At 37.0% G+C, this 13,521-nt stretch overlaps 1 protein-coding gene across 4 annotated transcripts in view; it reads left to right on the top strand.

Annotated features, from left to right (window-relative positions):
• LOC127963024 (paxillin) overlaps positions 1-13,521 on the top strand; it is a 34,381-nt gene that overhangs the window by 864 nt on the left and 19,996 nt on the right. The gene's annotated exons all lie outside the window — the stretch shown is intronic.

The following is a 13,521-nucleotide window of genomic DNA, read 5'->3' on the forward strand; positions in this document are numbered from 1 at the left end:
CTGCTGGTCAGATAATGAATCACTGAACTCCATGGGTGTGTCCTCTTGGGACTCCACCCATAACATCCCTGTGACCCCTCTGTGACCTCGAGCAAAATAGATTGTTGTATTAGTATTAGCCACATTACCACATAATACAATACTGTAGAGTCTGATTTGATGCATAAACTTGTAGCCAAAAATGACAATTTACTTAAAACGTATTTACCCCTTAGGCAATCAAGATGTAGATGAGTTTGTTTCTTCATCAAATTTGAAGAAATGTAGCATTGTATCACTTGCTCATCAATGGATGCTCTGCAATGAATGGGTGCCGTCAGAATGAGAGTCCAAACAGCTGATAAAAACATCACAATAATCCACAAGTAATCCACAGCATTGATTTTTTTCTTATAATCAGACAGCTTTTTCAGTCATTTATTAATAGACTGGAGTCATGTTGAGGTGAACTGTTTCTTTAATAAACCATCTATGATAAGCTTTTTTTTTTGCTGGCACTTTTATGACACGGCTCTTATTCTATATTGGTAAATTGCAGCGTTCGGCGGTCAGATATTTCTAAATAATGATCATTGTGCTGGACAGCACTGTATAACAGGTCAGTGTTTCTTACATAACGTTCAGTCTCTCTGCCGTCTCTACAGAGTCAGATAATAAAATAATTTGATCTCGGATCAGCATTTGCTCAGACAGCAAGGTAATAGGTTTGATTCCCAGGGAACGTTTGAACTTATGAACTGCATAGCTTGAATGCAGTGTAAATCGCCTGGATAAAAGCCTTCGCTAAATGCGTAAATGTAAATCTATATTCATTTTGGAAGTTGTCCTGTGATGAGTGGATGATGTACAGTTAGCTGGTCATTATCACTAGATTGTTCTGCAGTAATGCCTTGCTGATTATCTGGTGTCTGAAGAAGGAATAATATCTGCTGGTTGTGTTTCGATGCGTGTTGTTTTGACCGAACAGCTTCCGGCGACTGGAGAGAGAGGTCAGCTCGTTTTGTCCAGAGCTATCGGTGTGATGAGTTTGCATCACACGGGGAAGTCCAGCGTCTCTGTTCGGAGTGGGGAAGGGAACTGACTCACTCCAGGGTCAAAGGGCAAATGAGAGGAGTTTTTCCAGCCAGCTGCTCACAGTGGAATGTGTGTTTGGGATTAAGAATTAGCCTCCTGATGAGGCCAGATGAGCTCAAGTGTATTTGGACACACAAGTAGAGCCCAAACAAATCCATTCGTTTACATTTTAATTGTTCTGGATTCAATTTGAATGCTTTTTATTAAGTTTTCAACCAATCAAAAGGTCTTTATAAAAACTTAAACATTGTAATAATCTGTTCATGCTAACAATAATAGGGCCTTATGAAATGTGTTTTACTGTTTCAGAAATTAGTTTTTCTGGATTCTCTGATTTACGATTTATCACACACATTTATTAATAAATATATGATAATACAATTCAAATAAATGTGTAAGTTTAACTTTTTTTTTTTTGAAGTGTTTTGGATTCTGGTTAGTTATAATAATTAAAAAGGATGCCTCATTAATTAGATTTAATAAAATGTTAACAATTTAATAATTTTACTATTTGAGCAACAATTAAGGCCACATGAAATATTTTGTCAGTGTAATCGGTTTTAATCTTTTTATAGAATCTAAGTTTTATATGTTTCATACAAATTTATTAGGACCATTTTAATGGCTTTATGGCCTTTTAAAATGGCTTAATGTTAATGTTTTAAAGTGCAATCAAATAAAACATCAACAGTTAATTTTATTTTATTTTTTATTTACAATTAAATTAAAGCATTGAAAAAAATGGGACTACTATTGTTGTTGTTATTTTTTTACTTTTTAATAATAAAATATTTCTGTTATAGTTTCTACAAGTTTATCCAAAGTGTTATTTTAGTAGGTTATAGTGAAGACCGTAGATTTTTCTCTTTGTATCTAATGATAATTTTCTGAAGTTAAACGGTAAAATCCTGTTAAAGTGACCTTCAGAGCGGCTGTAGAGATGAAGTTCTCATATGAGCAAGCAGATTCTGAAAACATCACTAGTGTTTCAGAATTCGAATGCATTCACATTTTTCATATTTAAATAGTATTTTTCTTGCTTTAATATTCACAGACACTAGTCCATTACCTGTTTTGATTTTGTGTACAGCCTTAATTTAAATGTATTCATCTAAATTTTGCCAAATTCACTGACATGCTGTGTTAGACTGTAAATTCCATCACTGTGGCTCGATTCTGTGTTTTCCGTATTACATTTGCGTGTAAGTATATTAAAAAATGAAAAAGCCATCTAAAGTGATTCCTAACGTCCGACCCCAGCACGGCTCCCCAGAGCATGAGTGGAATTCATATAAAGCTCTGTTTTCTCCCCTGTGGTGCTCCAGAGATGCAGAACTGGGTTTACGCTCACACACACACACACACACTGTTAAAGAGGCTGTTGCGGTCATAACACACAGGTGCACAATGAGCGTGTTGTTCGAGCGAATGCTGTTTCTCATCTGGGCCTCAATGCACGAGTCGTCAAGGTTGTAGTTTGTGGGGAATCACAGAACAATGCTGATTTGTCTTTGCCCCGCTCAACCACAGCCTGCTGAATCACTAATGCTTGATCAGATGCGTTTTCTAGTTACAACTTAACAGCCGTCTGATTTATTAAAGAAATGTAAAACAGTCTAATGCAGTTATATAGGTATTTCTGCACTAACCGACCCCGATCATCGTATGCATCTCCCTACATTTTATCAGCTGTTTGATTTCTGTGGCGTCAAAATCTCGTAATCATGTATATTAGCTATCAAATGTAATAAACGGGTTCCTTTGGCTCAGTAGTAGAGCATTGTGTTAGCAGCGCAAAAGGTTGTGGGTTCAGTTCCCAGGGATCACACATGCTGGTAAAACAAAATAATGAATAAAATGTATAGCCTGAATGCAATTTGGATAAATTTAGATGTAAATCAAATGTGGAAAGGAGAGATTTCTTGTGATAAATCCTATTATATTATTAAAGAAAAATATAAAAAACATGCTGCTGTCTGTTATGAAAAAAGTTTCAAAAGGGGTCGGTATTAGATTTGATGTTTTTGAAAGTTTCTTCTGCTAACCAAGGCTGCATTTATTTGATAAAAATATATTGAAATATTAAAATATTGTTGCAATTTTAAGTTAAAGTTTTCTTTGTGAATATATTGTAAAGTGTAATTTATTTCTGTGATCAAAGCTGAATGTTCAGCATCATTCCTCCAGTCTTCAGTGTCACATGATCTTCAGAAATCATGAAAATATGATGATTTACTGCTCAAGAAACATTTCTGATTATCAATGTTGAAAACAGCCGTGCTGCATTTTTTGAAGACTTAAAAATCGCAGAACAGCAGAAATCATAAATCTTTTTGTAGCATTATGTCTTTACTTTCCCATTTTTATAAATGTATTGCATCCCTGCTGAATAAAAGCACTTACCTACAGTATACGAATAAAATCTTACCGACCCTTTTGAACAGTTGTGTATTTAATTTGATTCACAATCATTGTGATTCTTCAGAACTCGCCCACACATCATTCTGACTGGCTCTGATTTAGTTTTGTGCCACGAAAAACTGCTTGTCACTGGAATATGTTTGAAAAAGGAGGAATAGAAAGCTCAGATTTCCCAACACACACACCACACATCACTCTTTGCCCTCAGACCCAGTCTTCAGGGTCCCGCCTCACTTCCTCAGGAAACAGTGGAGAAGGAAGTGGCTTTGTGTTGAGCTCCAGAACCATGTTTTAGACCCACTCAAGAAGTTCAGAGCCTCTGAGATGAGTCAGAGTGGTGTTGGTGTGTTCTTGAAAACAAATCGACATCATCTCTGTCGTTATTTACTCACCCTCGTGTCAGTCCAAACCTGACAAAAAATACTGAAACGTTTTAAGGCCAATATACATTGGTGTGTTGTGCTGGTTTGTAATGATTCCTTAAAATGATTCCTAATGAAATTGCAATGCTGTGGTTTATAGAGTGAAGCGTGGAACTGTGTTCATCTGCACGCGAGCAGCTCATTATCTCCATCTCTGTATCTGAGATTGGATCACTTTCATCTTTCCAAACTTAAAGATAACTAAAGATAACTATATTTGTAGCAATAGACAACAATACATTGTATGGGTCAAAATTATAAATTTTTCTTTTATGCCAAAAAACATTAGGATTATGTTTGTTGAAGATATTTAGTAAATGTCCTACTGTAAATATATCAAAACTTGAATTTTTGATTATTAATATGCATTGCTAAGAACTTAATTTGAACAACTTTAAAAAATATTTTCTCAGTATTTAGATGTTTTTGCACCCTCAGATTCCAGATTTTCAAATAGTTGCATCTCAGACAAATACTGTCTGATTATAACAAACCATACATCAATGAAAACTTATTTATTCAGCTTTCAGGTGGTGTATAATCTCAGTTTCAGAAAAATTGACCCTTATGACTGGTTTTGTGCTCCAGGGTCACATTTGAACAGCGTCATATTGAAAACTATTTTCAAGTTCCTCACTTCAATTAACTTCAGTCCTAATCAAAATAATTTCTAGGGACTTCTTCCCTCTGATAGTTGAGAAGTGTCACACACACACACACACACACACACACACATCTGAAACAAGGGCTTTTATCATGTGTTCCATTAAGTACAGCATGCAGAATACTTGAGGAATAACTTAATAATGTTGCCAGGTTTTTATCAGCGGAGAGTCTTTTGAATCATTATTGTGTCATTTCTGGAGTATTGGTCTATCTGTTCTCAATTAGGATCAAAGCGAGGCTTTGCCATGTGTTTGCCTGCTGTTATGAGGTGATTTGGATGAACACGCTTGAACGTTTCCCCTTCTCTGTTGGCCTTTTCTTTCTGTATTTCCTTTGACCTGGTTTCCAGTGCCCCGCTCCCTCTCTCCTTCTGGCCTGAAACACAGCGCTGATTGTTTTCCTGATGGCTTTGGATGTTCCAGAACTCCTAGTTACAGCAGAATTCTTCCCACATGAGTGGATTTGGGAGATACTCCCTGTCTAAATGTTCCACTGGACTCATCACAGACATCAGAAGTGTGTTTGAGACGCACAGAAATGTGTTCATCGATGACCAGTGGGGTTGCACACAGAAAGCTGAGCTGGCACAATAATAACCAATTCCTACACAAAACAGGGCTGGGTGTGTTTATTTGTTAAAACAGTTTGGTTAATTTTATAATAATCTTGGCTATTTAAAAAGAATGCAGCGCTGTCTGTTGCGTTTAGCACATTTTCTCACTCTTATATCCTTATGTTAAGAAAAGTAATCACTATAGTCTATTGCTAAATTTAAAAGGTTTTTATTTCAAATTATTTTTATTATGTTTTAAATAAAAACTTTTATTTCAAATAATTAAAAAATAGTTAAATATTTGAAATCATTACATATTGAGTGTTTAAAAAAAAATCATATTCTTAAAAATCAAGTATTTTTTTGTATTTTTTTGCTGTATATCTAAAATCGTCAAAACATAACTTGGTACACACTGCACAAGATATAAAGAATAATTTTTATAGACTGTATCTTGAATAGAAGCATATTTTGCCTTACTACCCTAAATGTGCAAAATGTCGATTGTAACATAGATTAAGTATTTTTTATAATTATAAAAGTGCACAAATAAATGTGATATTCCTAGTCGGTAACCTTAATAATTAATAAGATAACAATTTAAATCAATTTTAATTGTATCACAGTGTTGATTTATAATTAAATAAAAAAATATCAATACAAATGCGCAAAAAAAATATTGATTCAAAGTTGGTAAACTGAGATAAATAAAAATAAATAAATTTTAGTTGGATCAGAATATTGATTTGTAATAATTAAAAAAATTACCCATAGTAATAAAAGTAATTTAATAAAAATGCACTTTTATTTTCAAAGTTGGTAAACTTATTAATTAATAATAATAATTGAAATTGGATTTTGATTGCCTGAATCGAATCAGAAAGGATCATGAGGGGCCTGTAGATCCTCCTCACCCCAGTATTTGTGGTTTCTGTGGGTCTTTTCCAGGTTTAACACGATGAACTCAGATAGAGAGTCAGCCAGCACTTATCTAAATAACCATCCAATCAGATCTGAGGCACGTGTGCGTGTACGAGACGGTTGGATGTTCTCACTTCTGTCTATACGTAGGTGTCCAGAATAGACACGGGACCCCCGGCCTGCTTGGCTTGAAGTCCTGTTGGGAAGAGCTTTTATTTTGGGTGCCGAGTGTCGACTTTCTGCAGGGGTGGGGTCCGAGAGTCTCTGAAATATCCAGCAATCCTCATCTTTTCATGTTTTTTGACTCCACCCCACCCGTCTCCTCCGCAGATGTCCATTACCCCTGCTTTCGACTGCCATCTTCTCGTTTCGTCTCTTGTGCTCCCGGCTGTCTTGAAATAATATCCTGCCTGTTGTTTCTTTTGTGACCCGTCCTGTTGGCCCCCTCGCACACCCCCTCTTGCCTCTCTGTTATAAATATCAGTGTAAGTTTGGTTAGATGGTGTAGAGTTTCCTTTGATGAGGTCGCCAGCTTTGGCCTCTGGTCTCCAATCATAAACGGGCAGAGTTTGGCCTCTTCTGACCGCTCACGCTGACCTGGACTCAAAGGAGTAGTGCACCCAAAAATGAGATTGTACTCATCTTCAGACCGTCCAAGAACTAGATGATTTGTTTCCTCATCAGATTTAGAGAAATGTAGCATTATATCACATACTGTACTCCGCAATGGATGCTCTGCGGTGAATGGGTGCCGTCAGAATGAGACTCCAAACAGCTGATAAATACATCACAATAATCCACAGCAGTCCATCAGTTAACATCTTGTGAAGCCAAATCCATTATTAAGACATTGTAAACCTGAAACAGTTGCTTCTGGATAAAACATGAGACCATAATCCATAATAACGCTTCCTCCAGTGAACAAGTGGTCTGAATCAGGAGAGAAATCTGCATGGATCAAGCACCATTTACAAGCCAAAACAGCTCTAAACAAACATGTTGGAGGATTTTTGATTTGAGAGACATCACTGGAGGAGACATTAATATGGATCATGGACTCATATTTTAGCCAGAAGAGATGCTTTAACATATAAATCTTTGTTTCTTACAAACACGCAGCTTTTCACTTCACAAGACATTAACTGATGGACTGGAGAGGTGTGGGTTACTTGTGGGTTATTGTGATGTTTTTATCTGCCGTTTTTACACAAAATGTGACTAGTGGTTTGAAAGACCGTGGCAAAGCTTATAATGACGATGAATTATTTTGGGGGGCTGCACTGTGATCCATAATCCATAATGTCTTTTAATGTCATCTAAAGAAGTTTTGATCTAAATGAGCCTTTCAAGTTTTTTTGGCACTTGAGTATAGTTACACTGAATGACATTTTACTGGGTAAAAGCAAGTTAAAAATGTATGATAATTGTTATTTTTTGCTCAGGAAATTATAATTTATGGGGGAAAATTTAAAGTTGTAGTGAACTTTTATTGCAATATGATTATGCTTCTTGTGCACACAGGATGCTTTTACATGCTCTATATGTCCAAGAGTGTACGATGGGAGGAGTTTGGTTGGCAGTCCTTCATGTTTAATCCAGTCTGACAGTGACATCAGGGCTGCTCTTGTGGTGGGACTGTAGTGCTGGTATTTTTAAATATAGGAGGGTGGGATCGTTACAGTGAAATGAACACCAGCCATTGTGAGGCTACGAGCGCTACATTCCTGTCTCGCGGTTTCACAGTTCAGCCCACACGCCCCCTGCCTGTCTCTCTCTCTCTCTCGCTCTCCCTCTGTCTCTCTCTCTCTCGCTCTCTCTCGCTCTCCCTCTGTCTCTCTCTCTCTCGCTCTCTCTCGCTCTCCCTCTGTCTCTCTCTCTCTCTCTCTCTCTCTCTCTCTCTCTCCCCTCTCCCTCTGTCTCTCTCTCTCTCTCTCTCTCCCTCTCTCTCTCCCTCTCCCTCTCCCTCTCTCTCTCTCTCTCTCTCTCTCCCCCCCGTCTCTCTCCCTCTCTCTCGCTCTCTCCCTCTCTCTCTCTCTTCTATAGTGTTTCTTTGCCAGCTCTCTGATGGAATGTCTGGAATTCTTTGTTCAGATTCCGAGCAGGAATTAGATAGAGTTGGATTAAATATTATCATATAAAATATATTTTGACACGACAATAATAAGAAATAAGTGACTTCAGTTAGCCTTAATTGCTATAGTTTCTAACAATTGAAAAAAAAAAAAAAATCTGTAGTTTTATTCAGCAAGGATAGTTTCAAATAAATTAAGTTCTTTGGATCTTTCTATTCATAAAAGAAACCTGAAAAAAATAAATGTGCACTGATTCTTGAGCAGCAGTTCAGCATATTAGATGGATTTGTGAAGATCTGAAGACTGGAGTATTGATTGCTGAAAAATACGGATGTGCATCACAGAAAGAAATTATTTTTGAACATATATTTACATAGACCAAAAGTTATTTTAATTTGTAGTAATAATTCACGGTATTACTGTATTCAATGTATTTTTGATCAAATCAATGCAGCCTTGGTGAGCAGAAGAGACAAAAAAGACCAAACCTGAACTTTGAAAGGCAATATGTAATTTTATTTTTATTTGTTTGTTTGCATTTATTTTCTTTTACACTGTGTTACACATGAACATTTTTATATTGCTGCATGTCAGAGTTGTTTAACCCAAAATATTTGACGTTCAGTATGTAACCCAAAAAATGTCTTAAAAATGATGTGTTGCTGATTTTAGATGTTTTGATTTTAGATGGATTATTTTGAAGTTTGGCTTCACACTCCTGTTTTTATTCTGAATCACATCAACTAACCGTAACCAGTGAGTAATGAAGTGAACGGTCTCGGACCGTCCATGATGATCATCATAAATCCTGACTCAATACTGACACACGCTGACGAGTGTGGAACATTTACAGCCAGCTTACGTTCTTTTAGAGAGCTAACAAAATGAAATGATTTTTTTTTTTTTTTTTGCTTTTATAAATCAGGCAACTCCCAAAACAGGATAGCCTTGTAGTGCACAGGATATCCTGTCTCTGCACTTACACCTCTGTGTCTTTTGTTATTACTAAAATGCTGCAAAATGCTTACACGGACCGTGATACTTTCTTCTCAGGGCACTTTTGGAGAATAAACTTTTTAAAATGCACTTCTCATGCATAGGCCTTACAACATGCACAAATATTTAAGGCACCATAAACTTAACAGATACACTGACCTTTTTATGCATGCATTTAAAAAAAAAAGATTTTATGACCTTTTCATATGTAATGTGACCATCTGGACGAATTTGTTTTGATTGTATCCAATTTTAAGACTTTTTTCTTGCCTTATAAAAGCTTACACTAAAGTGATGCGCTAAAACCTTCCAGCAGCTGAGAATTTTCAGACACAACGTTAAAAAAACACATTCGTCGACTAGAACATATCATTAATAAAGAGTATTTTGTTTAATAAATAATATACAGCATGCACTCTATTATATATTCATTATTTTTTAACATGTTCATGATGTCTTTATTTAATTTATGTCTTTATTAGTTAATGTAAGTTTTAGCCAATCTGTAAATGTTTATATTTCAACAATGAATAGGAGTTTAAATCATTACATCATTAAAATATGCAATTTAAATATTTGTGTATATATCGGCTTTTATTTGAGTGATGATTATTAAGTACATTTGAATATCTAATTATATAAACTATTTTTATTTAGGTTGTCAGCTAAACTAAACCTTTTATTCATTTATTTAATTTTCTGGCAGACATTATAAATAAACAAATATAAACGCATGAAATGTTTTATTACAACAATGAACTGGAGTAAAAATTATCTTTTAAAAGATTATGCAGCATTGAAAATATTTAATTTAAATGTCTGTTTGTCATTTTTAAAAAAATTTATTTGAGTGGTAATTATTAAATACATTTGCAGAATTTATTTGAATTATTAAACAACCTTTTTTTGCCTGGTGGAAAATTCATTTGTGCGTCACTATCAACAAGTCATAATTAAATTGTTAGTTGCATTTTAATATTTGCATTTAGGATTGTTTCCTCTGACCCTATTAAACACACCTGTGATATATTTTTGCCCATGCCCATTAGTCGTGAAGCACCGCATTAGACGGCTATAAAGCATTACTCATCCTTACCGCTGTGAATAATGAAGTGGTGGAGGCATGTGTGGCATTGACAGTAAATGTGCTCTGGAAGGTTGTACTGATTGTGGTGGGCACGCGGCACCAGGGGCAGATCCTCTGGAGCCCAGAAGAGTTTATTTTCAGTACGTTTGCATTTACTTGCGCTCTGGTCTCCATGCTTTAAATAGACGGTCTATATGCTGCCGTGCCGTTAAACGGCTAGGGTTAACCGTGGATCTTGTTAGACATTCTCAAATTTTTGTGTGTACTGTACAGATTTCTCACACTGGTCTTTCTGTGCATATTTTACATGCCGTTTTTAATTGACCACACCTAATATGCCAGATTATTTGAGTATGTCAGATTTAGACGCAGACGTGGGCGTTGGAGGCCCACCACAGTCCTGCTGACATCAGCGCACAGGCAGCCGTTTCCCAAGAAGAGGCTCCTGGGAGTAAAACATACCCGACTGCCATTTAAGGAGCACTTGCTGCATCCTCTGAGATTCTCATATATTTCTCTTGATGATGTGAAAGTCTCAATAAAGTAAGAGGAAAAAAAGAGTGTAAGTTTGGATGCTCTTGACCCGTTTCTCAACTTTTAATCTGAAAGCTTCTGCTAATTCATTTATTTTTGTATGTGTGTGTGTTTTATACATGTATATATTAGTGCTTTCCAATGATTTAACCATAAATAATCACATCCAACATAAAAGTAAACTAAAAAGTTGTTTATGTAATAGTGTGTGTGTGTATGTGTATGTGTATGTGTATATATATATATATATATATATATATATATATATATATATATATATATATATATATATATATATATATATATATATATATATATATATATATATATATATATATATATATGTATATGTGTGTGTGTGTGTGTGTGTAATATAAATAATATAAATATATACATGTAAATAAATGTAAATATTTTCAAAATATATACTGTATGTGTTTGTATTTATATATAAATAATAAATGTACACAGTACACACACACACACACACACACTATGTAAAACAAATATATTTTGGATGTGATGAATAACTTGACAGCACTAATATAAATTTCAGTTTAGTTTATTTTAATAATTTTTGGTATGTTTTTGTCATTTGTAGTACTTACTTGTTTTTATGTATAGTTTTGTAAAAATAATTGATATAAATTTTAATACATGGATGGCTAAATTAAATTAAGTGAAGTGGAAGAAGACCCTCCACTGTGGCCATCTGGCAAATTAAGAGCATTTCCAGAGCATATTTCTAGCGCCATTATTGCAAATTATTGCAGACGTTGATGGGCACAGTGAGTGTGTTGTGAGTCTGGGTAGCACACACACAGAGGCTTTGCTCACTGAGTCTCTCCCTCCTTCGCTCATTCATCGCCAACATCACAAAGGCAGTCCTCTACCTCCTGCTCTCCTATTTCCTTTCTTGCCCAAGAGGATGGAACTTCTTGCCACCCAGCTGATGGGAAACCATTCCCGGTGTGTCAACATGGATCCTAAAAATGGTAAAACAAGGATCCTCGCTTCAGTTTGCTCACAGAACTCCTAGTTTCAGAGGTGTCATTCAAACTTCGGTATCGAACAACGATTCTCATGTTCTTGTGTCTGAAGTAAACACATTGCTTGCAAAAGGTGCCATGGAACAGAAACCCTAAAAAAAACAGCTAGAGAGGTCTTTTCAGCTGCTATTTCCCAAAAAAGACGGCGGGCTCAGACCAATTCTCCATCTCAGATGTCTGAATCGTGCTCTCATGCAACGGCCATTCAGAATGTTAGCTTTGAAACAGATCCTCACACAAATTTGCCCCGGTGTCTGATTTGGATTTGTAAGACATGGCCTATTAGTATAAAGTCCTGCCCTTCGGGCTGTCCCTGTCCCCTTACACTTTTACGAAGTAAATAGACATGGCTCTCTACCCTCTGAGACAGGTGGGACTCAGCATTTTAAATTATCTCGACAATTGGCTGATGCTGGCCAGGTCAGAACGGGAACTTATCGCTTACAGATCATTGCTGCTCAACCATCTGGAACGCCTCGGTTTGAGAAATCCCAGACAGCGGATCTCCTTTCTAGGATAAGTTGTAGGCTCAACGCAAATGCAAGTGTGGATTTTGCCAAAATGGTCCCTTAATATTTAGCAAGTGGCGGCATTATTCAAGTTGGGAATTACACGCCCACTCAGGACATTTCAGAGCATGCTCTGTCTCATGGCAGCTGCCTCCTTGGTTATTCCCCTGGGCCTACTTCACATGCGACCCCTTCAGTATTGGCTGAAGACTTATGTAACGTCCTGCACCTGCTTAACCCATTGCCGCGTCAAAACAGAGCACCCCTGGACAACACCTCAACTGTTTTCATCAAGCGTGCAGTTGAGAATGACCTCCAGGAGGAAGGTGGTCACAACGGATGCCTCCGTCTTGGGCTGGGGTGCATTGTGTAAGGGCATGTCCACTGTACAGGAAGACTTGACGTCTCTTACTATTGGCACAGAGCAAACTCCTCTGGAAACTGCATCTTCAGTTGGTTCAGATGATCTGTTCCATTTTCGGCAAGGCAGAGGTGGACATCTTCGCCCCTGAAGACAACTGTCACTGCCCAATCTATTTCTCAACACAACGGGATGCTCTGGCCCACAATTGGCCAAACACCCATATGTATGCTTTCTGTACAATCGCTCTTTTTCCTGGGTTCATTAGGCGAGACAGGGAAATGAGGTGTGCTCTCCTTTTTGAGGCCCCACTCTGGAGGAACCATTTCCGGAAATGGTCCAGCTGTCATAAGCAGCCCCATGGCCAATACCAAGCAGGATTTGGGATCTGAGTCTAGCCAGCTCCTCGCCGGACTGTCAAAGCAAGAGCTCCTTCTACAAGACGTATCTACACTCTCAAGTGGTCAGACTTTTGTGACTGGTGTTCAGCAAGAGATGTTCATGTGACGTGTCCCACATGCTTACCTACTTAACTGTCTCACTGGATTGTAGTTGCGATCACCCTGGCTTTATGCCTCAGTGGGCTCGCATTCCCCTATAGGCATGAGAGCCCATTCATCTAAAGCAATGATCCTCAAATATGGCTCACATCGTCCACTTTCCTGCAGAGTTCTAACCCTAATCAAACATACCTAGGTTTGCTAATCAATGTCTTTAGGATCATTAGAAAATCACAGATAGATTTGTTTGATCAAGGTTGGAGCTAAACTCTGCAGGAAAGTGGAACTCGCGAGCCAGATTTGAGGATCACTGATCTAGAGGAAATGTCTCCTCCTGGGTATAAACCAGTGGGATT

This window comes from Carassius gibelio, chromosome B8 (assembly GCF_023724105.1).
Source record: "Carassius gibelio isolate Cgi1373 ecotype wild population from Czech Republic chromosome B8, carGib1.2-hapl.c, whole genome shotgun sequence".
Lineage (NCBI taxonomy): Eukaryota > Metazoa > Chordata > Actinopteri > Cypriniformes > Cyprinidae > Carassius > Carassius gibelio.